Below are 23,490 nucleotides of genomic sequence, written 5' to 3' on the forward strand. Positions count from 1 at the left end.
ATGTTCGTATTCTAAATGGGATTTTAATGTGTAAGGACTCTTGGAAGATTAGTCCAAATGAGGACTAAAAGAGATCAGAGGAACTCTGGAGCTCGGTCAGAGTGACCATCGAGTTCTTGGTCACCTCCCTGACAAAGGCCCTTCTCCCCGGATTGCTCAGTTTGGCCGGGCGGCCAGCTCTAGGAAGAGGCTTGATGGTTCCAAACTCCTTCCATTTTAGAAAATGTTTTGGTACCCTTCCCCAGATCTGTGCCTCGACACAATCCTGTCTGAGCTCTACGGACAATTCCTTTGACCTCATGGCATGGTTTTTGCTCTGACATGCACTGTCAACTGTGGGACCTTATATAGACAGGTGTGTGCCTTTCTAAATCATGTCTAATCAATTGAATTTACCATAGGTGGACTCCAATCAAGTTGTAGAAACATCTCAAGGACGATCAATGGAAACAGGATGCAGCTGAGCTCAATTTCGAATCTCATAGCAAAGGGTCTGAGTACTTATGTAAATAAAGTATCTGTTCTTTATTTTTAATAAATTAGCAAACATTTCTAAAAACCTGTTTTTGCTTTGTCATTATGGGGTAGTGTATAGATTGAAGAGATAAAAATAAGACTAACATCACAAAAGGGAAAGTGTTTGAATACTTTCCGAATATATAGTGTACCTAATAATATGGAGCCATTGGAGTGAATTATAAAAAATGTCCATGTGTTGATATAAGAATTAAGTATAATGTTTAGGTTCGACTGAGATAAGGGGCACTCAGTCCCCCGCATTGATTCAAAATGTCAGTCACCAACAGAGTCAGTTTTGTATTTCATTTCAACATGGGCCATATACTCAAACATAAAGTACAGTACTTATTTTATGCAAAACGATACGTGACAAGTAGAATAACTTCATTACCTTTTCCTTAAATCTGGTAGACTCGCTTTGATCAAATACATTTTAGAAGACATTGGAAAAGGTTCAACATCACATCACACATATTTATGACAAGTAAACATGAATTAAGGCACTATCATTATTTCACTATAAAATACCAATACCAACCTAAAGGGACAAGGTTGTCATATCATCATACTCATTCTTACTCAGTTCACCTCACCCAGTTCCTTATAAATCCACAACCAAAATAATTAACTACAAACAAACTAGCTAGTACTACATTACATGTTAATACTCTATACATGGGCCGTGTGCATTTTCTGCTGGTGTATCCTGAGGTAGCTCCTCTCTGAGAACCTCTTCCCGCAGTGTGTACAAGCAAATGGCCCCTCTCCCGCGTGGATCTTCAGGTGTATCTTCAAGCGGTGCTGGTGGGAGAACCGTTTCTGACACTGCGGGCACGGGTATGGTTTCTCCCCTGTGTGGACTCTCTGGTGCCTCTTCAGGCTAGACAAATGGGAGAAGCTGTCCCGGCACAAGTGGCAGCTGAAAGGTTTCTCCCCCCGTGTGCATCCTCTGGTGGATCTTCACCTGATTGGGGAAACTGAAGGCTTTCCCACAGAACGAACACATGAAGCGCTTCTCTTTGGCGATGCCACCTTTACTGATTCCGTCTCTACTACTGTCACGTGTCAATGGGCTTGTGTAGCCATTTAGTGTTGAGGCACTGGCATTGTCTGAGGTCTGGTTTAACATTAGAGGAGTGTGAGGAGGATGAAGGCCAGGAAGTGTCTGTGTTGTCACAGGGTCCATGTTCCAGTTGATAGATCCTACAGAAGGCAGGCTGAAGGCAGCACCTGTTAGGGTGTTAACCTGAGGCGTCATCAGTCTCTCTGAATAAGAACTATAGGAGCAGGACGGAGCATCGCTAGCCGAGTCGGTGTCTGTTCTCTCTAGCCGCATACGGTCATCCCTCTGCCCCTGCAGACCAAATCTACGCCTTGCCCTGGACTCAGCCAGACTGTTGTCATGGAGACTAAATTCAGATGTTTTGTGTTCGACTGTCTGTTTCTGTTTCTGGTTAACAATGTTGTTCCCCAGCCCAGAGTTGAGGACTCTGTCCCATCCACTGACCTCCACTATGTCACCTCTGGTCCTGGCCTGCTCAGTGATGTTGTCCCCTGGGCCCTTGGCTGCACCAGTCTGGGTCTGGGAATCCAAGATGGCTTCCCAGTCTCCTCTGTTAGCCTCCAGCCAACCACCTGCAGGAAGAGGATAGAAAATAGACAGAAAAAAAGTCATAAAAATCTACATATGGAGATTTTTTTGTCAATTAACTGGTCAAGTTCCTACATTATAACGTGTGTGTTTTTTTGTAAACATAAGTTGCCTTGATTTAATTTGATGAATGAAGAGAAATAAGAACAAATAGCCAGGCACATCACTATTCCCATTGAAGATCTATTACTGTATGAAATAGTGACGTGCATTCAGGGTAGGCAGTGCCTTGTCATCTTCCCAAATGTGTAGTGATCTGGTACAAAATGCCCAAGTAGGCCAGGGAGAAAGGCGGCCTCGCTGTGTCCCTTTTTCCCACCCTTCAAACTCAATGCAAGGCATTGACATGACTTGCGCGTCTGTTTTTCTGCCTTATACTGCCAGCTAACGGACGCCAAGAGGCAGGCAGAGAGCTTCGCTGCCTTTCATGTGTCAATATGTCCCATTCATTTTCATTGCACTCAAATAATAAATAATTATTGGAATGAAAAAAGTAATGGGTTAGGCAGGAGTATAGACAGAGCTCGCTCCTGCCTGTGGACGTCACGTCATCTGCCGCCTTTTGGCGGTTATGTTAGTTTTACTGCTAGCTAAAGTAAGCTGATCAGGATGACTAACACTTTGCATCTGAAACAGTTTTCAAAGTTGGATTTTCTTGCGAAACAAGGGATGGAAGATCAATACCTGAGCTTAGGGACCTACATCAAAGGAAGTGACAGAAAATAACAATCTTTTCAATCTTAGTGGCATCAACGGAAAGACTGGCAGCGAAGCTAGCAGCCGACTCTACTGCCTGCTGTTCTCCGCCAGCGACAGCATGTGGACAGAGCTGGTTACTGCGACTTCCAACAACTTGCCTATAGCACTCAACAAGCATGAGAAATCTTTCTCACAGCCAAAGCCAGATACTGTAGCTCTTAAGACATTTGGCAGCTCACAGATAGATCTGGCATTGAATAAACAACAGAAATGGAATAGCAACATGCAAAGTTTTAGAATGGGTGGCCAGTAATAAACTGTTCCTAAACACCTCTAAAACTAAGAGCATTGTATTGGGTACAAACATTCCGTAAGATCTCAACTGAATCGTGTAATGAATGGTGTGGCTGTTGAGCATGTTGAGGAGACTAAATAACTAGTTTTTTTCTTCGATTGTAAACTGCCATTTTTTTCAAAAGTTTGCTAAGAGCTGGCAACAAGCTTATATGTCTGCTGTTAGAACCAGTAAAGGCAGCGTTACCACTCTTGGGTAGCGGAATTACTTTGGCATCCCCACAGGCATGAGGACAAAGATTAAAGATGTAGCTATAGAGTCAGCTAACCATCCTCAGTGGCTTTCCATCTAAGCTGATTGAGAACAAATTTTCCACCTCTGATAGCACTGGAACAGCAGCTACAAGACTTTGATAGTTTCTATGAGCAATTCTAGCTGAAAGGCAATGAACTGGGCCTGGCAGATAGAGGAACTCGTAGTAGAGGGGGCAAATCTACTACAGTATACTGGACAATATCAATGTTCAGCCGAGAGCCAGGGTTGAACACTTTGGTGAACTTAATTTCCTTGGTTTAGTGTTACTCTGTATTTCTCAACTCTCAATTATGAGGTCAACAGCAACTCTTTTACAAAGATATTTGATATGCCTTTGAGATACAGAGCGAGGGACATGTGCATTAGCCGTTGCGAGTGCATAGGCCTCGTCGCTACAACCGCAATGTTTTTTGGGACCTTTAACATCCTTTTAGATTCATACATGGCTACTATGAGTGGGTATTATGTTTAGAGTTAGTGATCTAGCTAATGTGTTCGGTTTCCACATACTCAGGTGGTGAATTAGCCCCAAATAAATTAGTCTATGATATTAAAGCACAGAAAATTGCTATTTATTCTCTATTGAAAAAAATATGACAATTCTGGAGCCCTATCTTACATTTTTTGTTGTTGTACCTTTTCTCCCCAATTTCATGACATCCAATTGGTAATTACAGTCTTATCCCATCGCTGCAACTCCGGTATGGACTCGGAGGCGGCGAATGTCGAGAGCCATGCGTCTTCCGAAACACAACCCTGCCAAGCCACACAGCTTCTTGAACACACTGCTCGCTTAACCCGGAAGCCAGCCGCATTAATGTGTCGGAGGAAACACCCTGCAACTGGCGACAACAATAGCATAAGTATCTATCCAAAATGCATGACAATCACTGATTGCACATTAAAAGATATTTTAACTTATTTGGTGAATACCATCTCAAGTAGTCTATTAGACGTTTTAATAAAGCACTGAATGACTTTCTAAGATGATAGGCCTACTCATTTTTTATATTGCGTGATGCGGCAAAAATAAATGGGTGCAACGAAATTCTGACCTGGTGCAAACATTTGAAAAACCAGGGGGAAATGTTAGTCTGGAGCCCTGCTACAAGGGGAATGTCATCCATATGGAAAAGATTTCATACGGACAGACCTCACCACACGTAATTTGCACAGAGCCTTCAGAAAGTATTCACACCCCTTGACTTTTCCCACATTTTGTTGTGTTACAGCCTGGATTTACAATTGATTCAATTTAGATTTTGTGTAACTGGCCTGCACACGATACCCCATAATGTCAAAGTGGAATTATGTTTTTAGGAATGTTTACAAATTAATTTTAAAAATGAAAAGATGAGTCAATAAGTATTCAACCCCTTTGTTATGGCAAGCCTAAATAAGTTCAGGTATAAAAATGTGCTTAACAAGGCACATAATCAATTGCATGGACTCACTCTGTATGCAATAACTGTGTTTAACATGATTTTTGAATGACTACCTCATTTCTGTACCCCACACATACAGATCATTTTAAGGTCCCTCGGCAAAGCAGTGAATTTCAAACACAGATTCAACCACAAAGACCAGGGAGGTTTTTCAATGCCTCGCAAAGGGCACCTATTGGTAGATGGGTACAATGTTTAAAAAGCAGACATTGAATATCCCTTTGAGCATGGTGAAGTTATTAATTACACTTTGGATGGTTTATCAATACACCCAGTCACACCCAGATACAGGCATCCTTCCAAACTCAGTTGCCGGAGAGGAAACCACTCAGGGATTTCACCATGAGGCCAAATGTGACTTCAAAACAGTTTGAGTTTAATGGCTGTAATAGGAGAAAACTGAGGATGGATCAACATTGTAGTTACTTCACAATACTAACCAAAATTACAGAGCGAAAAGGAGGAACGCTGTACAGAACAGAAAATATTCCAAAACATGCATCCTGTTTGCTATAAGGCACTACAGTAAAACATGCGACAAATAAATGAACTTTATGTCCTGAATACAAAGCGTTATGTTCGGGGCAAGTCGAACACATCACTGAGTACTACTCTTCATATTTCCAAGCATGGTGTTGGCTGCCACTGCATCAAGTTATGGCTATGCTTGTCATCTGCAAGGACTATGGAGTTTTTGGGGGGAGATGAAAATAAACAGAGCTAAGCACAGGCAAAATTCTGGAGGAAAAATCGATTCAATCTGCTTTCCCACAGACACTGGGAGACAAATTTACCTTTCAGCAGGACAATAACCTAAAACACAAGGCCAAATATACACTGGAGTTGCTTACCAAGACGACATTGAATGTTCCTGAGTGGCCTAGTTACAGTTTTAACTTAAATGAGCGTGACAATCTATGGCAAGACTTGAAAATGGCTGTCTAGAAATGATCAACAACCAACTTGACAGAGCTTGAAGAACTGTAAAAATAATAATGTGCAAATATTGTACAATTGAGATGTGCAAAACTTTGAGACTTACTCAGAAAGACTCACAGCTGTAATCAATACCAAAGGTGATTCGAACATGTATTGACTCAGGGGTGTGAATAAATTTGCTAAAATGTCTAAAAACATGTTTTCACTTTATCATTATGGGGTATTGTGTGTAGATTGGTGAGAAAAAAAAAATATTGAATCAATTTTGAATTCAGGCTGCAACACACATGCAATGTGGAATAAGTCAAGGGGTATGAATACTTTCTGAAGGCACTGTATGTAGACTATATGTATTTCTCCCTTACCTTGCTCCCCCATCTTTAGTCCACTCAGCAGATCAATGCTCTCTGGTCCGTCTTCGATTGTCTCCTCTTTGACCAGCAGCAGATCAGGCTTCCCATCGTCCATGTCTACTGACTGTAAGAGATACAGAGTGAGATGATGTTGGATTGAAAGCTGATATGAGCACCCTGCTATGGAGCATCTTTTGATTGGGCAATGAGGGATTGCTATGAGTATTATGCAAGCATGTTAGTTGATGTGATACTATGCAAATGTGTGTTAGTTGATTTGATTATTTGACACACTTTAATGGTTTGATAATTCAAAGACATGGTCCCACACTTAAAACAAAATTAATCAAGACCTGGGCCCGTATCCACAAAGAGGCTGAGTAGAAGTGCTGATCTTGGATCTTTCCATATAATCTTATCTATTATGATCTAAAAGGTTAAACTGATCCTAGATCAGCACTCCTGCTCTGAGAGGCTTTGTGTATACGCACCCTGACCTAATATTATTAAGACAGTAGTTCACAGTGGGCTCACCTTGGTGAGACTGTATGTGGTCCTGTGCTGCTCAGCTGGTTCCTCTGTGGGTTCAGGTGGTGGTGTAGTCTGGTTGTCCTCTATGACCATGGTCCCCTCTGGGTTCTCCAGACCCTCCTCACACCCCTCCTCCTTCACCAGCAGCACCTCTGGATCCTCCTCCTCCTGGAAGAGAGGTAATAAATATTACACACACACTCCCTCAAGTACGTACACACACACAGAGATAATAAACTAGGGCTGGGAATTGCCAGGGACGTCACAATACGATATTATCACGATACTTTGGTGCTATGTATTGCGATATGTAACTGTATTGATTTTTACCCATCACCATAATAAACACACTTTCAACATGGAATGTTTACCCACCCCCAATACGTTTGAGTCCCATACCATTTCACCAAGTAAAATTATTGTACATGCAAATGTACAGTCACCACAAATTATTGGCACCCTTAATAAATATGAGCAAAAACTATTGTACAAAATAATTAGAATACTGAGCTTATTATATCCTCCCAAAATTGGGAAAATTATATTTTATACCAACAAGGATTTTTTTTATTCAAAAAAAGATAAGTTTCAAAATGATTTCAATACTCCAGCACCCTACCCCTGCGAGGATAACGACACAGCCTTTTTCCAAAAATGTTTTATGAGTTGGAGAACACATTGGGAGGCATATTAGATCATTCCGCCATGCATAATCTTTCCAGGTCCTTGATATCCTTTGTCTGTGCTTATGGACTGCCCTCTTCAATTCAAAAACAGGTTTTCAATGAGGTTCAAGTCCATTGCAAAATGTAGATTTTGTGGTCAATTAACTATTTCTATGTGGATTTTGATATGTGCTTGGGGTTAGCTTCAGGCAACCAGGTTTTTGGCTAAAATGTCCTGGTAGTAAAGTGATGTCATTGACCTTAAGATCCCCAGGACCAGTGGAAACAAAATAGTCCCATAACATTAAATATCTTTCTTGGAAGGCTTAATCAAAACCTTCCCAAGAAGGTACCCACTATCAATCGCTATGGAAAGATACCACTCTCGGGCGAGAGCGGGGGAGGATGACCGATGTACAGGACAGACCACTGTTATGACCACTCAAGAAGGACAACCGACAACGGAACAGCTAAACAATTTCTCGGGTCTACAGATGTGTAAAGATTTTCAAAAACGAGAGGGGTTTGAAGATCCATCAGGCAAGGGGTGGCAATCAGAACATCACTAATGCACCAGGGGAGACAGAACAACAGGAAAGGGAAGGCACACAACATACAAGACAATATGTACAAAACAATACAGGAGACACCAGCCTGTGAAATCAATCAATAACAAAGCCATTTTTACATCAGCAGTTATCACAAAGTGCTATACAGATACCCAGCCTATAACCCCAATCAATGCAGAAGCACAGTAGCTAGGAAAAACTGCCTAGGAAGAAACCTAGAGAGGAACTAGGCTTTGAGGGGTAGCCAGTCCTCTTCTGGCTGTGCTGGGTGGAGATAAGAGCACATGATCATTAAGGCCCTATCGGTCTTAAGATGGCCTAATGTGTCAGCAAAGAAGGAATGGGACATGTTCGACCAAGACGTGGTCCAAGTGCTGGAGGTAACACTCGCAGGAGATGTAGGGAAGGATATCTGAGCAATGTCAACTATAATATCGAGAGCATAGGGGCTGACAGCTTTGGAAAAAAAGAGGAAAATCCAAGACGAACATCAAGCCAAGAGAAAACCGATGTCTGAAGAATATAACGACCCTAAGACGCGACCTGCTGAGGCTGAAGGAGGCTTTTCACCAAGTAAGGGAGGGAGTGAAACCAGCACTGAAGGAGATCTGAGACAATCAGAGAGCGTATTAAGATCTTGTGCCGAGGTGAATACCATCGCAGGGACAGAAGGAGGCGGAAGAAGGAGAGGACAGACTTTGCCCTTCCAGTATCAAAACCCCTGGGGGACAAAAGTTCAGGAGAGCTCAAAGCAATAAAGGAAGAGGTGGAGGAGCACATTCGTGGAGTCAACAGCGACCCCAGGCATGAAAATGAGCTGGAAGAGAAAAAAAACTCAAACCAATGATGCCACCATCCCCTTCGAGGTGTTGGAACCCAGCTGGCAGGAGGTTACTTTTTCAAGAAGGCCAGGAGAAGATCAGCACCAAGGCCTAATGGTATTCTGTACAAGGCTGCTGAAAGTGGGATGGAGGAAAAACTCTTGCAGAAAGTTGGCTAGTTGCAGAGGGCTGTTTCATTCCAAAAGAAGTTAACTCCACAAACATCAAGCAATTCCAAACCATCTCACTCCTCAATGTGGAAGGTAAAATCTTCTAAAAGCTGCCTTGAACACACAAGCTTCATCTCAAAGATCAAGGATGCAAAGCGTAACCAAGGAGGCCTGGCTGTCCTGTGGCTAGACCTAACCAATGCCTACAGAACCATACCCCACAATCTGGTGGAAACCACACTCAAGACCATGTACCTGCAAGATTCCAGAAGCTCCTCCAACGCTATTTCGACAACTTCAAGATGCGCTTCACAAGTGGAAAGGCTGGAGGTAGGTATTGTGGTCCGTATTGTGGCCGGGTGCACTCAATCATTTTGTTTTCTGCAGCAATGAACCTCCTGGTTAAATCAGCAGAGAAGCTCAGACAGGGTGCAGTACCGGCAAGCGGCGTCCACCAGGCTCCAATCAGAGCATTCGTGGATGCTCTGAAAATGAAGTCTGTTCCAGAAGGCCGATGGATTTTGGAGGCTCTGGAAGAGCTCATCAAATGGGCCTGAATGAAGTCCAAGTCTGCAAAGTCAAGAAGTCGAATCCTGAAAAAGCAACAATTCAAGATCAGAGAGGAGACCATTCCTAGCATCAGAGAGAAGCCTGTGAAGAACCTGGGCAAGTGGTACAGGGCCAATTTCAATGACAAATATTGTGCGATTTGTTCTTTCAAGCAGACACGTGGATGACATCTCTGGAGAAGAGCGGCCTAACAGGCAAGTTTAAGGCATAGGGCTCCCAACACTGGGTACTTCCTAAACTCCTCTGGCCACTTCTTGTCTATGAAGTAGCTCTTTCAACAGTGGAGGCGCTAAAGAAGAAAATTAACCACTTCCTCAGGAGATGGCTGGCGGTCCCAAGAATCTTCTGCTCCATCAGACTGTACAGCACAGGCAGCAAGCTGTGGCTGCCAATTACATCTGTGGTAGAGGAGTACAAGGCAACAAAAGCACGTCGGGCTATGATGCTGTGGGACAGCTTGGATGAAAGAAAGAAAGTGGTGGAATGTATAGCGGATGTTTTACGGGCTCCTGACCAATTCTGCTATTTGGTGTGATTTTTTGCACTGATAAAAAAAATTATGTTTTACATAATGTTTTCGCCATCAGATTCTTTGATTTATTCACCCTGGACCAGGCTCTAATCCCCAACACTGGGAAGAGAAAGTGACCGCAATATAGAGGCCAACGTGCAGGCACCCTGATGAAACTACGGTAGCGAATAAATAAACTGCCTCTACCCTCTGTTCTATTGGTGAATGTACAATCACTATCAACGGGACATGAAGAACTGTAATATCCTATGTTTCTCGTAAACTTGGCTGAATAAGGAAATGGATAATATACATCTAGCTGGTTTGTCTATGCATCGGCAGGACAGAACGGCAGCTCAAGGGGGGTGGTGTGTTTCCTTATTAACACAGCTGGTGCACAATTTCTAATATTAAGGAAGTCTCAAGGTTCTGCCCGCCTGAGTTAGAATACCTTATGATAAGCTGTAGATCCTGCTATTTACCAAGACAGTTGTCTATTCACCACCACAAACAGATGCAACCACTACGGCTGCAATCAACGAGCTGTATAGGCCATAAGAAAACAAGAACATTTTCATCCAGAGGCAGCACTCCTAGTGGCCGGTGATTTTACTGCAGGAAAACTGAAATCTGTCTTACCTCATTTCTACCAGCATGTCACCAGTGCAAGTACAGGCACACACAAAAAAAACTCTAGATCACTTTTACTCCACACACAGAGACGCTTACAAAGCTCTCCCTCGCCTCTCCATTTGGCAAATCTGACTAACTATCCTCCTGAATCCTGCCTACAAGCAAAAACTCAAACAGGAAGTACCAGTGGATACTAAGCTACAGGACTGTTTTGCTAGCACAGACTGGAATATGTTCTGGGACACTAACCAAGACGCTTATAAGAAATCCTGCTATGCCCGTCGAACCATCAAAAAGGCAAAGGGCTTTTTCAAATCCTACTACATTGGCTCTGACACTGATCGGATGTAGCAGGGCTTGCAAACTATCACAAATTACAAAGGGAAACCCAGCCGTGAACTGCAGAGTGACACAAGCCTACTACATTTACATTTAAGTCATTTAGCAGACGCTCTTATCCAGAGCGACTTACTAATTGGTAACCTACCAGATGAGCTAAATGCCTTCTTTGCTTGCTTTGAGGAAAGCAGCACTGAACCATGCATAAGAGCACCAGCCGTTCCGGACGACTGTGATCATGCTCTCCGTAACAGATGCGAGTAAGACCTTTAAACAGGTTGTTACGTTCCCCAGCAAGTAAACCAAATAATTTTGCTCAAACAGAAGGGGGAACTAACAAAGAGTCACTGACCACAACCAAAACGAAACAGGTGGGATTATAGGAGGGGTTCTGAAAGACACTCATGGGGGTGTCCACTGTCAAGTTGACTAGCAACAACAACTGTAACCTGAAAGAAACCCACCATGAGAGTCCACAAACTTTGGCCAAAATGAATACCGATGACACGACGTGGTAGGACTGATCACCGACAATGATCAGACAGCATAAAGGGAGTTCAGAGACCTGGCAGTCTGGTGCTTTATCTTGGCCAGGTCGCAGTTGCAAATGAGAACTTGTTCTCAACTAGCCTACCTGGTTAAATAAAGGTGAAATAAATAAATAAATAAAAAGGACAACAACCTCCCCCTCAACGTCAGCAAGGCAAAGGTGCTGATCGTGGACTACAGGAAACGGAGGGCCGAGGACGCACCCATTCACATCAATGGGGGCGTGCCATACCAAGCTGCATCACAGCTTGGTATGGCAATTGCTTGGCATCTGATCGCAAGGCGCTACAGAGGGTATTGCGTACGGCCCAGTACATCACTGGGGCCGAGCTCCCTGTCATCCAGGACCTCTATACCAGGCTGTCAGAGGAAGGCCAGACATTTTTTAAAGGATTTCAGCCACCCAAGTCATAGACTGTTCTGTCTGCTACTGCACAGCAAGTGGTATCAATGCACCAAGTCTGGAACCAAAGCTCCTACCCCCAAGCAATAAGACTGCTAAATAGTTAGTTAAATGGTTAACCAAATAGCTACCTTGGACTATCTGCATTGACCTTTTTTTGCACCTGACATACGCTACTGTTACTGCTTACTATCTGTCACTTTATACCTAGTTATATGTACATATCTACCTTAATTACCTTGTATCCCTGCACATCAACTCGGTACTGGTACCCCTTGTATATATAGACAAGTTATCATTACTCGTTGTGTATCTATTATTACGCATTTGAACTTTTCTATTATTTCTCAATTTTCTTTCCCTCTGGATTGTTGGTAAGGTTCCGTACGTAAGCATAGTCCACACCTATTGTTTACAAAGCATGTGACAAATAACATTTGATTTGAGAGGTCTGAACGGAGGTTAGAGATCGAGGTCAGAACGGGTCACAAGTGGTCAGTCAGCAGAGCGCTCATAGAGCTGGAGGAACGGCTGCAACATGCTGACATTGTTTGGTCGGTAAACCAAGACAGGCTGGATCTGGGATGCAGAACCCCATCAAGTTGGAAGAAAGCAGAGTGCTGAGGCATGGTGCAGAGGGAGGTCACAATGGCTGAGGAAGAAAGCAGGCATGTCAGAGCTGTAGCCATGAAAAAACAAGGCAGCTGGACAGGCCGAGAGAGCGTGCGAGACAGGGCACTCACCTGGCAACACATCTGGAACATGAAAGGGCAGCAGATGAAGTTTCTGGCTTGCTCTGTGTACAATGTTTTGCCCACACCAACAAACCTCCAGACGTGGGGTCGAGCCCCACTGAGGTGTCCTGGCATATAGTGTAGTCTGTAGTTTAAATCAAATCAAATGTATTTATATAGCCCTTCGTACATCAGCTGATATCTCAAAGTGCTGTACAGAAACCCAGCCTAAAACCGCAAACAGCAAACAATGCAGGTGTAAAAGCACGGTGATGCAGGTGTAAAAGTTTAGACTGATGTTTATAGTGTAGTCTGTATTTTCTTTTTGCCTGGTATGTACATACTGTATGTGGATTGTGTCATTTCTGTGTCTATATAGTGCCTTCAGAAAGTATTCACACTCCCTTAACTTTGTTCAAAAGATTTTGAATTACAGACTGAATTTAAAATGTATTAAAATGTAGATGTTTTTGTCACTGGCCTACACACAATACCCCATAATGTCAAAGTGGAATTTTGTTTTTCAATAATTGTACAAATTAATTAAAAATTAAAAGCTGAAATGTCTTTAGTCAATAATTATTCAACCCCTTTGTTATGGCAAGCCTAAATAAGTTCAGGAGTAAAAATTTGCTGAACAAGTCACATACGTAGAATGTATGCACACATGACTGTAAGTCGCTTTGGATAAAAGCGTCCTCTAAATGGCATATATTATTATTATTATTATATTAATAGTGTTTAACATGATTTTTGAATGACTACCTCATCTATGTACCCCACACATCTGTACGGTCCCTCAGTCGAGTAGTGAATTTCAAACACAGATTCAACCACAAAGGCCAAGGAGATTTTCAAATGCCTCACAAAGGTCACTTATTCGTAGATTAGTAAAAAATAAAAATAAAAGGCAGACATTGAATATCCCTTTGGGAATTTTGAAGTTATTAATTACACTTTGGATGGTGTATCAATACACCAAGTCATTACAAAGATAAAGGCATCCTTCCAAACTTAGTTGCCACAGAGGAAGGAAACAGCTCAGGGATTTCAACATGAGGCCAATGGTGACTTTAAAACAATCAAGGACACATGGTAAACAAATGGCGAAAATGAGGACGTACGAAGGGAAAGCAAAGGCCAAAATTCAGCACTATTTAGTGGACAGCGCCGCTACATATGTTTACATTTTAGTCATTTAGCAGACACTCTGGGACTTACAGGAGCAATTAGGGTTAAGTGCCTTTCTCAAGGGCACATCAACAGAGCCTTGTCTGGCTCAGGGATTCAAACCAGCAACCTTTCTGTTACTTGGCCCAACGCTCTAACCACTAGGCTACCTTAAATGGTTTAAATCATGACAAAGAGGTGGGGGTGTTAGTTTCATTTGGAAGCTTTTATTTTAATATTTACTACTGTAAAACATATTTACTATTACATTTTAAACTAACAGAAGAATGGTTAAATGAGCATTATTTAGAGACCCCCTCAAATGCACAGTGAAAGTTACACCCCGGACTAAAAGACAGATGAGAGTATTTTCATTGCATTCTCTTTACAGCAATAGGCATTTGCTTTCCAAACATTTTTTCCCCCGCATTTATTTTATATTGCGATATGCCGGGCCTCTCTACTTTTCACCGACAGTCGCAACTCAACAATCATCTACTTAGTATTTGCTGTGAGAGCTGCCCAAATTGCTCACGCTGCCTTTCCTCCTGACTGTAGGCAATAAGATTTAAAACATCTACAACTAATATTTTTGAAAGAAGCTAATGATCCTCTGTGGCCAAATCATGCTTTAGCTGCCTATTTTTAATTATTTTATTGATGTATTTCTGTATAGACAGGAGTAGGGTAATTATATAATTTAATAAAATTTACTTTAATACTGTAATTTAAAGCTTTGCCTAGCCTTCTGGACGCGCAACCTATGTGTAAGGAGGTAACATGATATCTATGATAAGGGAATTACTAGTTATTTCACGGGCTCTGGCAGAGAAGTAGCCTATGTGAGCGCTTTAATAGTAGTCTAAACAAACAGTTAAAGTATCCTTCACCAATAAATGAATGAACATCCGAGATAATAGGCGGGTTTATGCTGTGAACATGCTTTTATTAGCCTACCAGAATTGCCTACAAAAAAGGTTTGTGATAGGCCTTCAATGAAAAAGGTTATAGTTCACAATAACAGGGGAAAAAATACATTTAGTCACCAAAATAAAATGAAGAGATCGTAAACTTTCATGATGAAAATTTGTTTAATCGTTGAAGTGTTGGCTAATGGTTTACTAAAACATAAGGAAGTTATCTGATTTTCAATAGCACCGATGACAAATACCTATTAATTTGATGGATGATATGCGAGAACCTTGCTTAATGGATGGATTTGTTGAACGGGTTGCAAAATAAATCCTCCCATTGCAGGGATCAACTTCCCGTGGCATGCAGTTTTATAGCCTCATACAGTCGAGGCAGTTTATTATTGTTATTATAATAAACTATTATTACCTTACTATTCAGCTATTTCAAATACTTCAAGGTATAGTCAACCACCTAGTATGAGAGAAGAAAAATTCTTACTTGCACACAAATTATTTGGACAATAATATTGAGTGGAGTCGTTTTTATTAGCGGGAAGACGTTTAACAAAATGTTTAACTGTGTCTTTGGTAAACAAAAGTGTAACATTACATAGCGGCATATATATAAATCAGGGCATTTGAAGCTGAACAGAGATCTTCACGCCTTCTGCCAAACCAGGTCTGATATCGCAAGGAAGATTCGTCCTGTCCTTTTGGGGATTTAGATAATCAAACACTATTTTAGTGACTGCAGATTACCGGTGTGGAGTTGTTTTTACGCACCAATAATCTGTGTTCTATTCACCATTGTGCATGCCCTTGGTGACAGTCTGTTCATTACAGCTAAAAGCGGTTATGTGGGGTTTGTAGTGAGTCTCATATAGAATGTCTGATCAATCAGTTGCCTGAGTACATCAGTCTTATAGACAGTGTAGTCGTGTACAGTTACAGCGCTTACCATTTTTTTTTTTTTTTTTTATCAGCTCAATTATGCTCTGCTCCTTGCTCGCCCACATACATGATCTGCCATTCAAAAGCAGCCATGCTTTAGGCCATCAAATAACTTGTCAATCATATCAATTAATAGAAACAGTGAATGAATGGTTGAAGCAACCATTACATGGTCTGACAAACTGCATAACAATTTAAGCGACTTCATATCTCCTTGAAACAACTTAGTATCTCATTTGAATGACTTAGCATCTCTTTTATGTGACTTTAAGTCATTCAAACATGATACTAAGTCATTAGAACGAGACACTAAGTTGTTTGAACAAAAGACTAAGTCATTCAAATGAGAATTCCAAGAATCATTTTTTTTTCTTTTTTTCCACCTTGGTTTTCAGGGCTTCCATAATTCCTGTACATGCAAATGTATTTGACGAAATAAACGTGATTCTGATTCGGAGTGCCTTGAAGGAGGAAGGAGTAGCGATTGTGGTGACTGGAAGGTGAGCCGGCAGCAATGACCCCATCATATTGGGTTTAAAGTGCTGGGGGTGTATGCAGAATAGGGTAAGATCAGATGTAATATATACTAAAGAGAGTCTCAATGAAAGTCTTAGAATTAAAAGTCCCATTTTGTGTACATTTTTTCCCCAGTTTATCACATTATCATGCCGATTGAGATGTGTCTGTGTGGTTTTCATATGGTGTGTTTAAAACTTCTTTGTTAAAATAATAAAGTAGTTCAATGTAAGTAATGAAATAGACATTTGTGAACATCATATTGCCTACAGAGTAAAACACAATATGTAACAGACTTTTTAGGCTTCTATATGCCTTATAAATCACACAATGCCTGGATGCAATATTCTACGCAGGAACATTCTACACTGAAATCTGTTACTCTCGTTATTCCTAATGCATCTCTGGATATTTGTATGCTGACAACAATGAAAATTCATCTTTCTCTTTAAAATGTTCTCTCTTCCTATTTTTTCTCTTTAAATTGTATCTAAACATCAAAAGCTACAGAGTGGAGTGGTTACTTTGTATGTTACAGAGTGGAATGTTTTTTCTGCTGGTGTATCCTAAGGTAGTTACTCTCTGAATGGCCTCTCTCCCGTGTGGACATTCAGGTGCATCTTCAGATGGTGCTTTTGGGAGAACCTCTTCTCACACTGGGGGCAGCTGAAGGGTTTCTCCCCTGTGTGGACCCTCTGGTGCCTCTTCAGGTTGCCGCACTGGGCAAAGCGCATATGACACTGGGTACAGCTGAAAGATTTCACCCCTGTGTGGACCCTCTTGTGGATTTCCGCCTTCTGGGGGCAGCTGAAGCCTTTGTTACAGAACATGCAGAGGAACCGTTTCTCTTTACTATTGCCTGATGTGGCTCCCCCTACCTGAACCTGGGCTCTAGCACTGTCGTTTGAGTTCAATACCTGATCAAAAAGGACACCGCTGTGTGAATCGGAATGCCTCATCGACATGGACACTGGGTTGCGATTTCTGACCGCCTGTAAAGGGGAGTGGGTCACGACATTTGGATTTGTCTCTAAGCTTTCCCGGTAATCTAAGAAATATCTGCCTTGTGAGTGTTGTTCTCCTAAGTGAGTCTTGTCTACATTCCATGTCAGAGGAGCATCGCCCTCCACTTTCACAGTCACCTCATCTATAACCTCCCCTTGCTTATCTAGGCAACCTTCAGAGTGTACACTACTACTGTACCGGTTCCAGTCCCCTCTAGACAGATCAGTTTGTCTCTCTAAACCCATCTCTGTAGGGTAAGAAGAAGACAGATCATTGCCAGTCTGTAACGAGTCATCTGAGTCCCGATAGGAAGGAACCTTCCTCAAACTCGGAATACGGTAAAGTAAATACTCTGAGCCGGGAGCAGTAGAACAGCCCAGCCTTTCCTGCCCCAGTCTCTCTCGATCTGACCTGTTATCAGATACTGTGTGTAAGAGCCTTTGTGTTACAGTTAAAGTCTCCATGTCTGTCTCTGACTTGAGGACGGCGTTCAGCGTTCCACTGACCTCCGTGATGCTGCGTCCGATCCTGGTCTGGGCCGCTGCAGCGGTGGCGAGATCCTCAGTGACTACAGGGTGCGCCACTCCAGCCATGGCTCCAGTCTGGATGTCTCTGCTGTGCTGTGGGTCCACCTCTCCTTCAGACCTCTCCAGCTTGACCCCAGGACCTGCAGCCTCTGCATCTGCAGACTAAAACAAGAAGAGAGGAGGTGATTATCGGTACATGAGTTGAATTGGATAACAATAACATAGGAAAGTCTCACAAGCTCCACTATGGCAGATAAATGAGGATGTAAATGTAAGCAAATTAATAGCTGAAGGGAGCCTTTCTGAAATAAACTGGCCACATTTGATGTACTGTAATGTTGATGTAATACCATTACACTACCTCTATCACAATAATGTGCTGGGTTGAGGTTCCACTCCCCTCATCAACAGTGATTGGTTGGTCATCTCTCCATGTGTTGTGTCCCGCTGGCTTCACAAGGCCCCTGTGGCCTCCAGTGAGGGGCCCTTCACCTGAGAGTGTGATTGGGGATGGTTAAGTTATATTGTACACTATTGGCACTGTCTACAATTGGCAAGGATGTAAGGTAACACTTCTCATCATTTCTTGATATACTATTTATTGTTCCATGCATCACATTATTTTAGTTGAGTATGAACATAGGGAATTTGGATAGAATGTGATAGTTCCTTTGTGCAAGAAGTTGTTCTTAACTGGCCTGCCTGGTAAAATAAAGAACACATATATTGTGCAAGATAGCTAAGTAATCAGGGGAAGTATTGTTGCATCCTGCAGCTACCCTGGATTTATAAGCGTGGCCACTTGAGCATGCTTTTAGGGCAGTCAATTTCCGTGGGACTACAGGTCAGAAGGCTGATGGTTTACTATTTCTACATTGTCGAATAATAGTGAAGACATCAAAACTATGAAATAACACATATGGAATCATGTTGTAACCAAAAAAAGTGTTAAACAAATCTAAATATATTTTAGATTCTTCAAAGTAGCCACCCTTTGCCTTGATGGCCGCTTTGCACACTCTTGGCATTCTCTCAACCAGCTTCATGAGTTAGTTACCTGAAATCCATTTCAATTAACAGGTGTGCCTTGTTAAAAGTTAATTTCTTCAAGTGCAGTCACAAAAACCATCAAACGCTATGATGAATCTGGCTCTCATAGGACCTCCACAGGAAGGGAAGACCCAGAGTTACCTCTGCTGCAGAGGATAAGTTCATAGAGTTACCAGCCTCAGAAATTGCAGCCAAAATAAATGCTTCACAGAGTTCAAGTAACAGACACATCTCAACATCAACTGTTCAGAGGAGACTGCGTGAATCAGGCCTTCATGGTTGAATTGCTGCAAACAAATCACTACTAAAGGACATCAATAAGAAGAAGAGACTTGCTTGGGCCAAGAAACACGAGCAATGGACATTAGACCGGTGGAAATCTGTCCTTTGGTCTGATGAGTCCAAATTTTAGATTTTTGGTTCCAAATGTCACGTCTTTGTGAGACGCAGAGTAGGTGAACGGATTATCTCTGCATGTGTGGTTCCCACTGTGAAGCATGGAGGAGGAAGTGTGATGGTGCTTTGCTGTTGACACTGTCAGTGATTTATTTAGAATTCAAGGCACACTTAACCAGTATGGCTACCACAGCATTCTGCAGCGATATGCCATCCCATCTCGTTTATGCTTTGTGGGACTATCATTTGTCTTTCACCAGGACAATGACCCAACACACCTCCAGACTGTGTAAGGGCTATTTGACCAAGGACAGTGATGGAGTGCTGCATCAGATGACCTGGCCTCCACAATCACCTGATCTCAACCCAATTGAGATGGTTTGGAATTAATTGGACCGCAGAGTGAAGGAAAAGCAGCCAACAAGTGCTCAGCATATATGGGAACACTTTCAAGACTTTTGGAAAAGCATTCCAGGTGAAGCTGGTTGAGAGAATACCAAGTGTGTGCAAAGCTGTCAAAGGCAAAGGGTGGCTACTTTAACAATTTTTTGGTTACTACATGATTCCATGTGTTATTTCATAGTTTGATGTCTTCACTATTATTCTACAATGTAAAAAAAGAGTAAAAACCCTTGAATGAGTAGGTTTGTCCAAACTTTTGACTGGCACTGTACATGACACCACACCCTCGCATTGCCCACGCCGCAGACACTGACAGTTCAGATTAAGGAAGACATCCCATATAATAACCAGCAGGACCCAGGTGTCATGTCATCAATGCACAGCATCAAGCCCCATGCCCTTCATGGATACCTTCCATGACAGGGCGGATTAAACCACACAGAGCAGTGGGGGTGGCAGAGAGAAACACGGAGATTGAAGGTGTGTGTCTGTGTATCATGGCAAAGTTCAGTCATTTCACGCGGTCTATATTAAAACCAGTTAAATGTAACTCAAAGTACTCCAAAATGTATTCTACATAATCCCCAAAAGTAAGTATTTATCATGAGAGGGCCATCAACAATAACTAGCAATGCTGCATACTCCTAGAAAGGTATACTGTGAGGGAGTTGTGTGGCAGACCCTGGTTTAAAAGAGCAGATATCTACTCTGCCACTTGATCTTGTTTTTGTTTTTAGCACTATCGATTTCTGCGGGGGTTGAGGGTTCGAGCTCTCTGCCTTTTTCTATACAATTACTATCCAAAAACTGACCAATACCCAATTCTGGGTACACATCTTAACACATGCGCAGATGTGAAAGGGGCGACACTCCACAGCCTAATGCAAAATGTACCTCTTGCCATTCCTCTGTATCGGTCGAGGATCTTGACACTACTGGGACGACTGGCGAGGACGCGCTCTCGTATTGTCCTCTCTGCGCGCTCCCGTGCCATCTTCAATTCCAATTGTTGTAGTTTCCTCCGCAATCCCCTGTTTTCTTTCTGGCTTTGAGTTATTTCCAAACGAAACACTGCATAGTCGTCGTCTACGAGTTTACAGATCTCTGCCACGGCTGTATTCGCTAGCATCTCCATGATGGAGGCAATTTGAGTGTGAAAAATCATACAGTCAGCCATTGTTGTTAGCGAACGTTAGCAGCTAGCTAGATAACATCATCAACCAAGTTCCGTCTCCAACGCGAATTAAAGACTACCTGGGGTAAGTATGTGCAGCGCGGTTACATGTGTCATATTTTGAGTTCAACAGTGCCAATAAACGTCTAAATAACAAAAACGCTAACGTGGAACTTGTTCTTGGTCACTACACTTCCTTTCACTAAGCCTGGTTACGTTAACTTCGCACTAAAGAGAAGGCTTCTTATTGGTTGGCGTCATAGCTAAAATGCTGAGGTTAAATGGAAAAGGAATAGGAATTCGCGCTGTTAGTTTAATTACGGTACTGCTTATAACATTATACATAAACTCTCCTATTCATGAATACTATCTTCCAAGCTCAGACTAATTTAGCAAGAATAGAATAATTACTTTTTTCCATCCTCCGTAAGGTAAATATTACACTGTCCTTGTTCTAGCCTAGATTTACGGGCTCTAAAAACAGGTATTCAGACAAGCCCGTTTTAAATGAAAAGTTAAATGGTTTATGAGGGGTATCTGACCAAGACACTATACATGATATGTAGAGCCCTATAAAAACGGACGTAATCACAGATTCCAGACTTTCAAACGTAATTCACCAATATTTAAAAAAAATGTATCATATTAATCACAAGACATGAAAAAAAGGCATCAGTGATTTGTATTTTCCTGCAACTTCCTGAAACAGGAATGCCCGTGTGTGTGCCTAGGTATACACTTTGTGTAGCCGTTAGCAATGATGCTAATGATAACCTTCTAATAGAGATGGAAAGCCTTAACCAAAAACCTTCTCATTTAAATGTTAACAACAATGTAGCCTATACCAACCTGGCTTGATTATTTGCATCAATCCAGTGGCCATTTGTTTAGAAAACTCTTCAATCGCATGAGCACTACAGAAACATCACAACCAAAAGATAGTCTCTTGCTGATGCACACTTGCATTAAAAGGGTAACTCCACCCCAAACATCTAAATATCTAATATTTTCCCCAAACCTCAGGTGGGCTTATCAAATGTTGTTTTTCTATTTTTTAAAAAAAAGTGATTTTGAGAGAGAACCTGAAAAGGACACCTGGAGAAATTAAACTGAGAAAATGATTTTATTGGATTAGATATGTCAGCTACAGAATGGTTCCCAGATAGGCCCTGTGCACATCTCAAGCCACACGGCTCCTATTTTGCCCTGTTGTGGACACTCCTATGTCTGATAAGGTTCATCAGGAAGGTGAAGCTCTTGTAACAGTTTGCACTTGAAGAGCCTCTCCCTAACACTTTTCCCTAACAAAACGCTTCCCACACGTGGGGCAGGTGTATGGCTTGTCGGCGTCCGTCCTAATCCTCGGCCTCCCACGTCGTGACCCAATGTCACCAGAGGAAGTAGAAGCAGGAGCCACCACCCTCAGGTTAGTTTTTGAGGGGGGGGGGGGGTTTAAGGGTTAGGGTTACCAGCCTTCACCTCTCTGTGAAGGCTGAAGCCCAGGGTGACCTGCTCTGTTCATCATGGATACTATGGTGTTTATCATAGGAACAGGAGGGTCTATCTCTATCAGCCCCAGGCCCTGCTCCATCCCTGCACTGAGACTGTGAAGAGAAGGGTCTGGGCTGTAGACTGGATCCCTGACTGGAGCCTCTGTCTCTCTGATGACCACCAGGACTGAGGTGTTCAGTCCACCCGTCCACTGGTTGTGTTCTGTGTCGTGGTGGAGTCTCTGTCCTTCGCGGTCGGGTCCTGGTTCCAACTCGCGAAGGAAGAGCGATGGCTCCTGATCCAGTGTCCTGATCGGGGGCCAGGGTTTGTGACCAGCTGCTTCAGAGGTCCAGTCTCTCCCGCCAGCAACACCGGATATCAGCAGGTCCTCATGGACTGCAGACACAAATTTAACAGAAAATCATAAAGTTTTATATAAGAAACTCTTTGCTGTACACACACAAACATGACATTATAAAATGTTAACCAGTCAAGCCTCTAACACTGTGATTCAAGTACAGTACAATATGGAGGCATTGGAGTTTATTATATTTAAAAAATGTACATGTGTTGATTCAAAAATGAAGTATAATGTTTTGGTTTCACTGAGATAAGGACAACGCAGTCCCTGCAACGATACAAAAATAACCAAGTCAGAACAGTCAATGTTGTATTTAATTTCAACAAAATGGTCATACAGTCACATAGTGAAGTACAGAACTTTAATTGTACAAACAACATGTGACAAGTAGAATAACTTTTACCTTTTCTTTTACCTTTTCTGAAAAGCTGGTACTCTCGCTTTGAAAAAATACATTTTGAATACTTTGGAAAAGGTTCAGCATTGCATTACACTGCTTCAATACTACATGTCAAGTAAACAAAGTAAGGCACTCATTTCCTCAATATAAATGACTAGCATCAAACAACTGGACAAGGTTGTCACTTCATCAGTGAAGCATTTTTACAGACACCATCCATCACCATATCATCTACTCTGCCTCATCATACTCATTCTTTCCTCAGTTCACAGCATCCAGTTTCCCACTACATCCAAAACAAACAGAATTAACATCAAAATAACTAATACTACATTACATGACACTACACATGGGCCGTGTGCATTTTCTGCTGGTGTATCCTGAGGTAGCTCCTCTCTGAAAACATCTTCTCACAGCGAGTA

General features: G+C 42.1%; 1 long non-coding RNA gene and 1 pseudogene across 1 annotated transcript; one reads left to right on the forward strand and one right to left on the reverse strand.

Moving 5' to 3' along the window:
- Positions 1–476: 476 nt before the first annotated feature.
- Positions 477–21,033, reverse strand: LOC124012392 (annotated as a pseudogene).
- LOC124012418 lies at positions 20,543–23,156 on the forward strand. Its single transcript, XR_006834719.1, has 3 exons — positions 20,543–20,901; positions 22,148–22,242; positions 22,365–23,156. It is a non-coding gene; the product is annotated as an uncharacterized LOC124012418 (long non-coding RNA).
- Positions 23,157–23,490: the final 334 nt, after the last annotated feature.

The sequence above is a fragment of the Oncorhynchus gorbuscha genome, linkage group LG24 (assembly GCF_021184085.1).
Source record: "Oncorhynchus gorbuscha isolate QuinsamMale2020 ecotype Even-year linkage group LG24, OgorEven_v1.0, whole genome shotgun sequence".
NCBI classification, from domain to species: domain Eukaryota; kingdom Metazoa; phylum Chordata; class Actinopteri; order Salmoniformes; family Salmonidae; genus Oncorhynchus; species Oncorhynchus gorbuscha.